Below are 9657 nucleotides of genomic sequence, written 5' to 3'. Positions count from 1 at the left end.
ATAAAATATTTTTTGTGTGTTTACACTCACTCTTTCAAATAGATGCAAGTAAAACACAGCAGAAAATAAATAAAATCAAAGACTCAGCGGTCCTGTTGCTCTATTTTCACCTGTAAAGCAGGAGTGGTGTAGGCGGAGGTGTGCCCTGGTGCAGGTGTGCTGCGGTCAGTGGAAGAATCCGCGAGTTTCTCTGTGAATTTCCCATTACCTCGTTGCACACTCGGTGCTTGTTTAGGGGTTTTTCCCGCTGTAAAAAGAAGTTTTCTTCCCACGCACAACGGACGCTAATGTTTTTGTCACTTTTTATGGAATCAAACTCAAAGTAAGGTCAGTACTTCCACGCTTTAAACGCTGCACGCTCATACTCTCTCCTGTACTTGATATATTATCCATTGTTGATCTGCACACAGCTGTTGTCACGAACGTCGCACTCGCTTACGTCACTGTCATGAGACATTCTCGCAAAAAAATCACGGTTTTAGTAACGCAGTAACGCAGCGTTCCTACAGGAAAGTAACGGTAATCTACCGTTTTTGCGATAGTAATCCCTTACTTTACTCGTTACTTTAAAAAAGTAATCAGATTACAGTAACGCGTTACTGCCCATCTCTGATGCTCATACAGTAAGGCCTTGTCAATCACAATGTATCTGAATTCTAATTTATTTTTAATTGGGCACATTTAGACCTTAAAGGGTCTATAAGTGTTAGGGTCTGAAAAGTGAACCATAAGTAAGAGGTTTCATGTGTAAGGACTCCACACGCCTTATGTACAGATTTGATTTATAATAAAATACCTGAAAGTCTAAAGGCATTCCCAACAGTCTCAAGTGTACTTTGAAAACTGTGCTAATTATCGTGTTAACACACTACACTAAAATTGTAAACATGATTAACATTATACCTACTAAACATAAGAATGTTAGCATGTTGTCATCCTAAGCATGCTGACATTTGCATTTAGCCCTAAGCACTGTTGTGCAGCTTCTAGCACTGTTAGCATGACTGGAGACTCTATCCATTATGGAGAGAGAGACAGAGGAGTGTGGGTGGGCTGGCGTGCGACAGAGACTGACCATGGACTCCTTTCATATCAGCCGTGAGATCCACAAGATGTGCCAACTAGTAAATTAGGAAAGAAATTGCAAGTCTTGAACAATTTCCAAGTCCTTCCAAAGTCCTTCCAACACTAATGTCAGTGACATTAGTTATGTCATTGTAAGATTAACATCTTTCCATGACATGGGTTTGGATGAGTGAAAATCATCTGCTGATGTATTGATCATCCTCTGTCTCATCACCCTACTAAAAGCCAGCACCATAAGGAGCAGCCAGCATTTCTAACAAGCATAACAGAAAAGCTACTTAATGATTGAGGAGGGTTCACAGAGCCCTTTGAGGAAACTATATTTATTAACTATATTAATAAGTATTTTAGAGTTCACAGGGGTCTTCTTCTAGCTTATCCCAAGATAAAGTCAGAGTAGATAAAAACGTTGCCATAAATCAAATATAAGGGTTAACGGTAGAATATCTTCATAATGGCAAATTGACTTGTTTTATCAGAACACCTGAGTGTATAATTTATCATTTCTGTTTCTGATTTATATCAGGACACCAACTTTAACATCCTGACTCTTGTTTTTACTGTCGTATTCTGGGCCTGTGTGTTTTATTTCATGAGGTCTGAGTAAATATTAGTTCATTATTACACACATAAAACGACAGCCTTAATTGTTTCACTTTTAGTTTTTTGTTTGTTACACAAATGACAACACGTTATTGGTTTGATTGTCTTGTTGTTACAAAGAATTGGTGCAGAGATTGTGGTGAGCTCCAGGGTGGTGGATGTGGGTGAAAGGAAACACTGTGGTGTTGATCTCCTGGAATGCAGCATGCCAGAGAGCTGGCTCGACTGGCACCAAACCAAATGCCTTCAGCCCCCCGCCCAACCAGCACCACGAGCACCCCTCTCCTATCCTTACTGCCACCCCTATCTCTCTCACTCTCTTTTCTACAACCCATGAAACAGGAGAGCCGCCATCTCGGCTTCCTCCCCAGGATCAGCCTTCACTGTGCCCAGGACTCCGGACAGACGGCATTCCTTCCCCCTGCTGCTGCTGCTGTTGCTGGCCGGCTGTTGCGCTGGACGTCTAGAATAGATCTGTGACGTCCGCCTGGTTACTAGAATACGCCAGTGTCCCAAGAATCAAAGGAACATGCAGAATAGACACGTAGAAAGGTGTACATAAATAAAACACAGACATATTTCTTTATACAAAAGAACCACAGAGAGATATACATATGTATGCGGCCATGACAAAGAGTGTTCAAAGGTACATGACAACATTACGCAGAAAAGGAGCCTTTAAATAGCGATGTCACACATAAGAGCTGAGTGTGGGGGAAGGGAGCGACTGTGGTCTGAAAAGTGACCAGACTTTGACCCCCATATGCTAATTACCCATATCAATACTATCAATACAAATGGCAACAGTACTCATCTAAAGATGTGGATGGCCTACTGTACGTCAGCCAATATCTTCCACAGCTGTTAACCTGGTTTTTCTGATCGCTAATATAAAAGCACACATCATAGTCTATAAAAAGAAAGACCAACTCTGTATGTTATTGTAGCCTGCCGCTGTGATTCCAGTGAGAGCATCGGTAGTTCCTTTTATTTAGGTACTAAAGTGTCTCAGTAAATATTGCATGAAATCCAGAACAAATATGTATGTCATCCATGAGATGAATCTTAATGACACTGATGAGCTACTAATTCTTTAAAAGCACCACCAGGAGGTCAAAGTTTTCTAGTCTGAGTATCTGTTGCAGGGGTGAGTTACTGAGGCCCAATAAGCTTGACTTCAGTTCTGCTCAATATTAATTTTTATCTCTGTTTGCTGGTGCAGCCGTCAGAAACAATCCCAGCTGCTCATTTAGCCTCTTGGGGAAAATTGCTTTCCCACTCCTGATTTATTGGATTGATTGACACCAAGAATTCGTCCCAAACCAGTCCAGTAACCAGAGTCAGTGCATGGCTGGCTGGGTTGAGGAGAGGTAGGATCCAAAGGGAGGACACCAGCAGATTGGTTTAGGCAAATGCAAACAGTGAAACATTAATAAATGAAAATGAAACAGAAAAAGCTGAACACAGGGAGACCCAAACAGGGAGTATAACAGATAATCTGAAAAGCACAAAAGAGGGAAACAGGCCTTTTATATACTGAGGTCTGACTGTGAATCAGAAACAACAAGACAAGACATGTGAAAGTGATTACAGACAGATCAAGACAATCAGGACACTCAGGAGAAAGTCAAATGAATACAAGGTGTGAAAGGAAACCAACCTTCAAAGTAAAATAGTAAGTAAAAAGATATGAATGTCACACTAGACAAGATAAAAGAGACAGATGCAGGAATAAACAGGCAAACAATGAGGGAACTAAAACTATAAATCAACACGTGAGCAGAATGCAACGCTGAAAACACATCACTAGAATAAGCATGAAGTAAAATCGGGAATACAAGACTGAAAATCAAATTAAGACTCATAACATACAGTGAAAACAGTGAAAACAGGGATCAGATCATTGAGCAGATTTTAATATTAGACAAAGATGACTCAAGTAAATGAAAAATGCAGTTTTAAAATCATGATTCAATTTCATAAGGTGAAAAAAATTAGCGAACTTCTCAGCAGCTTTGTGTCAGATCACATCTGGCGTAAAACTAAAACAGAATTTCATGAAAAGAACATCAACAGTCAAACATGGTGGTGGTAGTGTGATGGTCTGGGGCTGCTTTGCTGCTTCATGACCTGGAAGAATTTACGGAACTTTGAATTATGCTCTCTACTGGAAAATCCAGAAGGCAAATTTCCGACTATCAGTTTGTGCCCTGAAGCTCACTTTGGTTATGCAGTAGGACAATGATCTGAAACACACCAGCACCCAGATCTGAATTCCTCAGAAAAAAATAAAGAAAATAAAGGTTGTTGAGTGGAGCAATGACTCAAATCAGATTAAGATGCTTTGTTATGACCTTAAAGATGTCATTCAAAACTAGAAAAATAGTCAAACAGAAATACTAATTCAAATATCTTATCTTAAAAGTCTCAGAAAACCACAAGACCATGACTGATTAATTTTGTCCCAGTGCCTTTGCATAGATTTAGGCTACAGTGTTGTGCAGTGTGGGCACTGCGGGTATGTTAGCATTTGCATTTTGCTTAGAAATTCCAGCAAACAGTATAATGAGATTTCAGACTTCTAGTCATTTCTAATAGGTGACTTTCACATCTCTCTAAAGTAACACATTTAACTACTGAATTGCTAGAAACTAGCATACATGTGTTTACACTGTTTTGTGCAAGAATTTAATGATTAAAAGCTTATAAATATTGCACTTTGTAGTCAGTGGGGTTTGATTTCAGACACATTTAATCTTTTAAACTTCAAGCAGTAAAAAAGCATCAAAAGGAAAAACAAAAAGAAGTTCTCTTATTCATAATCAAACTTTTAAAAGGCCAGGGAGGAAACGAGCGAGGGGTTTGTCAGTGGATGGCATGGCTGTCACTTTAGCTGGTGTCCATTCACATGATTCATGTTGACTGAAGCCCTGCGTTTGTCAGGGGAGGTGTCTGCAGTAAAAGTGCCACAGCCCTCCAGATTGACACTCATTAGTGAGGGGCTGCGAGGCAGAGAGGGCCCGCAGGGGGCAAGAGGGCAGGGAGGAGGGCGAGAGGCCACATCCCACTAAAAATAAATGATTTTTAATGATTGATACAGATAGCAGCAGACTGATAGGGCCAGATGAATCAGAGGGCTTAGGTGGTGGCGGTGGCAGGCAAGACCTGTGGTTGGCAAGCTGTTGTCAGTTGAAACGCCGCTTAAAGCCAGCGTGTCCGGCTCGAACGTGTCTCATCTGAATCCCAATACACACATGCATGTACCACCTCGATGCCAGCGCCCCCCCCCCCCCTGCACTTGTTGTGTTTGACCACCCCTAGCAGCGCCCCTCTGCCTCCTGCCAATCAAACTATAGACACAAATACCCGCGTTCGCATCACACACATTGCAAACAAATGCCAGCACTCACCCAGGAGCAAGTGAAACAAACAGGGGCTACCACACTCCAGCGTCCTCCCACACACACATATACACACTTCAGACTTCAGCCGCTTGTGCTTTAATTCTGCTGCACTTTCCAAGGCTTCACATCCCCCGGAACACCGTGTCCATCACTGTAAATCTGCAGCTCAGGTCATTCATTACACATGTCTTAAGCTGCCAATCATTCAATCAATAGCGGCTTCATTACAATGATTGTAATATCAAGGCCGCCAGCATCAAGATTGCAGGATGTTGGGGAGTAAGGGGGCAGGATTATTTTAATACACCATTCAGATCAAATTTCCTTCAAAAGTAATTTTCTGCTGCACTTTCTTATGAAGTGTTTTTCAAAGCTTGAGTTAGAGTGGGAGAGGCATGAAAGGTTTTAAGTGGACATTGGACTGGAAGGTGATAAAGCTGGAGTTTTTATACTGGGCTATGCCATGGCCCATTAGCACATAAGCATGCAATCAAGTGTTTTTGTCTTTCTTTGAAGTGCATGACATATAAATAATTTTTTTCATTTTCTTTAAAACTTTAAAACCGTGGGTTCATATTTATGTGATCTTTTTACTGTTTCGGCAGCAGCGAAGCGCCACTTTCCTGTGCTTCATCACTGCCGCAACCAAACACAAGAACCAAGAAGTGCCAGGTAGACAGTGAGAAGAAGGATTAAAGCAAGGGAAGCTGACTAAGTGGGTCAGTGTCAGAGTGAGGATGGCTCAAGTGTTTCAACTCGCAGGCTGTGGGAGAAAGGCAGTTGGTTATGCTTGATACGAGGCAAACTCAACAGAAAGAAGCATGTTAAATTCACAAATATTCCACTGCCAGATTTCATCTCGTATTTCTGCTGCGGTATTCACGGACATCCGCTAAATTCCTCTCAAGTTACAGTAACGTCAAGGATAATGAAGCCATCCCTCAAGTGTCAGTGTGGGATTAAGAAAGCTGGGCAGGCACTGAGACACAACAGAAACCATGCTGGTCGTCTGCATGCCCCGACCCTTTATGAGAGCTGAACAATTATTAAATGAACACACTGTGCCTCTGTGAGGAGACGTGTCTCAAGCCAGTGGAAATCCTTGGCTGAATTGGCAGCACCTGACACCTTGTTCAGGAGGATTTATGGTCTCATAATTAGGCATTAAAAGGAGAGCCTATCCAGAAAGGCAGCTGATGTACAGTTGCTACTCTGGATAGACAGAAACAGCTAAGCTTGTCATTGAAGGAAGACATAGGGTTTTTTCCATGCCCTTTAAATGTGAGCCAAACATCAGAAAAAAAAACAACAATCTTATAAATAAAAACCCAAAAACCTAGATAAAGTTTTCAGCATAAATTACATTTTTTTTGTTTAGTTAAATGCAAAATATGTTAGTTCTCTTTGTGCATTTTTACTGGTGACACAACAAAATTACTCCAACTCTAATAAGACTGAGACACCGTATGAAATAAAAACAGAATGCAATGAATTTTAAATCTCATAAATTCATATTTTATTCACAATAGAAAACAGAAAATATATCAAATGTTTAGAATAAAAGTACCATTTTCAGAATAAAATTTGTTCTTTTTGAATTGGTTGGCAGCGGCGTGTTAAAAAAAAAGTTGGGACACAACTATGTGCTCATATGACTGTGTGGCATTCCCTGTGTGTTTTACAACAATCCATAAATGTCTGGGAACCGGGAGCAGTTGCTGGACTTCTGGGAGGAAGGTTATCCCATATTTTTGTGATGTAGGATTTTAGCCGCTCAACAGTTCGGGGACTTGTTGTTGACTTGTTGTCTTTTTTATTTCATAATGTTCAAAATGCTTTCAGCTAGTTAAATTTCTGGACTGCAGCGAGAACCACACTCCTCTATTATGAACCTATGCTGTTGTAATATATGAGGTATGTGGTTTCGAAATATGCGAGAAAACTAGCTCAGGCTAAGGCTATTAAAGAGGCTAATCTTTGCCCTGCATGTCTCATCCCTGTTTTCTAGCTTTTTTTGAAACTGACCTGGGAAAAAACAAATAAATAAATAAAAAAGATTTTACCTGGATGGGTTTATGTTGTTCTAAAACATGTATATACCTTTAAACTTTGATGGTGCCTTTCCAGATGTGCAAGCAGCTAATTCTGTATGAACTGATGGGCCCAAACATCAGGCTTTTGAATTCAGTGCTGCAAAGAAGCCGGATAGTCCCTCTCATCTTTAGTCCACAGGATGCACCATGTCCATGTTTTCCAAAAAGAATTTCAAATCTTAAGTCACCTGTTCACAGAACGGTTTTCTACTTTGTCTCAGTCTATGTTAAATTTATTACATTATTTTATTATCTTTTATTATTTATTCACATATTGTAGAAAGTCTTCACAAATTTACACTGATCAACACTATTCTAAAATTAATTAATAAAATGAGGTGTAGAGGGAAATGAGCCACATATTTTTTTTGGACACAGCACCTACAGACCCTTGAACCAGTTATCACCCCCAAAAATGTGCACGCTGCAGGTGTTGCACAGACCCACATGATGACGCTGGGTTTAAGTGCATCAATGGACCGACCATGTCAATATTGGACTTTGATTTGTAGGTATCTTTTAAAGATAGCTACAAACTCAACATTAGAAGGCTGGGGGAACAGAGAAAGGAGAAAGGTTTTATTTTTTTTCCTCACAAATTTTATTTTCATTTAAACTTGCTAATTAGATTTAGGGAATCAGGATGAGTTGGTTTAGTAGATGTAGTAGTTGTTGCCTCCTCACATCAATAACACGGCCTGCTGAAAAAAGCACATTATACTTTTGTGACCTGGATCGTACTGTTTCCATTCTTTAAGCTAAAGTAAGATAAAATATCTTAATCAGCAAGTTTTCAAAGGGCTAATAGATGCTGTTTGTCGGCTTTGCACAGTCTGTGTCCCCATTGAAGCGCTGCTTTTTTCTCAGTTTTAGGAACGTAACTGTATCCTTTAATCCTTCATTCTATCATATACAACCTAAAGTAAAAACTGCTTTATCCAGTAGCTTCTGCTTGCTTAGGTTCTAAATAAAATTGAGTATTAGAAACAGCAGTTTCACTTCCATAATCTCGATATTACTCATAAATATAAGTTTCAGAACGTGGCAATGTGCCGGGAATATACTGTAGGGACCCCCGCCACTAGAGACACAACCACAGAACCACAACTCATTCACAATTTCAGTAATGCATAAAAAATGTCTGGAGATGAAATTTAAAACGCTGATAGGCAGCAACTAGATTCCATAAAGGTCTTTATGGTTAATCTGCTGTAAACTCAATGCTTTGCCTGGAATTAAGTCCCAAATAGCTGCAGCCGTGTAGCTGACCTACAGCCAGCTGACCCTGACAGTAGCATTTGGCATAGCGGGATCAGCCCTGCCCTGAGAAGTATGATGATTTCTGAATGTAGTCGCAGAGCACAGCAAGTAAACAGTGGCAGAGACAGGAAGACTGTCTCCGTATACGTTGGGTCTTGGTGAAGAGCGCAAGTTGGGAGGTATGGCGTCCGTAAGGGGAGGTGGTTGAGGGGCGCCCTGGGGTTGATCTGTGTTCATGGAGTAGGCCAGAGGAATGTGGGGGAAATGCACAGCTGCCCAGTTTTGTCATAGCTGCGCGCTGTGCTGTCTGAGTAACATAAAGCTGCCAGTGTTGTGTGTTCATGTGCAGGACCTCCCGTGGAACTGCAGGCCCCAGATGCACAGCCCAGCACGAGCGTACATATACAGGCCACCAGCTAGTGAAGCGGAGTCTGGGCTTGAAAGCAGCACTGGCCATCAGTCATAGTTTATTTTAGTTGTGGCTCATCACGCTGTCAGATCTATCACTGTGCTTACAATGAAACCAACACAAGCAGTGTGATGTGTGGCTGGTGTTTTCAGGGTGGATAATATAGCCAGATAACAACAGTACTGCAGTACGTATACGAGCAGAACAGACCTCTTTTCTTCCTATAGTTGGTTGTATTTAGCTCTAAATATAATTAAACACTTGCTTAATCTCTCAAATTTAAAAACAAAGAGTCTTTGTAAAATGTAGTTTTTGAAGTATGTGATGTATTTGAGCGACACTTCAGTTTTGGCTCTAATAGCTAATTCAGTGTGTCACCTTGGACACATTACCATCTCTCCTTATCTTATATAATTTAAAGGATTCCTTTAAGCAAGCAGTAGTTGCCTAAAATCGTTCTTCTAATGTTTAAATAATATGTTAGAATATCAAAAATGCATTTTTGTATAAACTTTATATTTGAGTCACCTAAAAGCGTGCCCTTTCTGTATTCTGTTAATCTTTCTTGATATAGAGGTTTAGCTTCACACACTTCTGTATAATCAAGCCTGATCTTATGGCCAACCCATCTTTGCACCAGGTAGATACATTAAATCATCAACGTTGGAGAATCATATATTTGGATTCTCCAGAAACTCATGACAGCTACAATATGTCATTAAGTTTGAGTTACTTGGTTACTGTTTACCAACACTGTATCCAAAACTCATATGAAGTCATGGAAACAATATGATGGGTGTCA

Source organism: Simochromis diagramma, unplaced genomic scaffold (genome assembly GCF_900408965.1).
Source record: "Simochromis diagramma unplaced genomic scaffold, fSimDia1.1 OVJJ01000669.1, whole genome shotgun sequence".
In the NCBI taxonomy this organism is placed as follows: Eukaryota; Metazoa; Chordata; class Actinopteri; order Cichliformes; family Cichlidae; genus Simochromis; species Simochromis diagramma.
The sequence above is the reverse complement of the archived record's forward strand: the minus strand, read 5'-3'. Positions refer to the sequence as shown.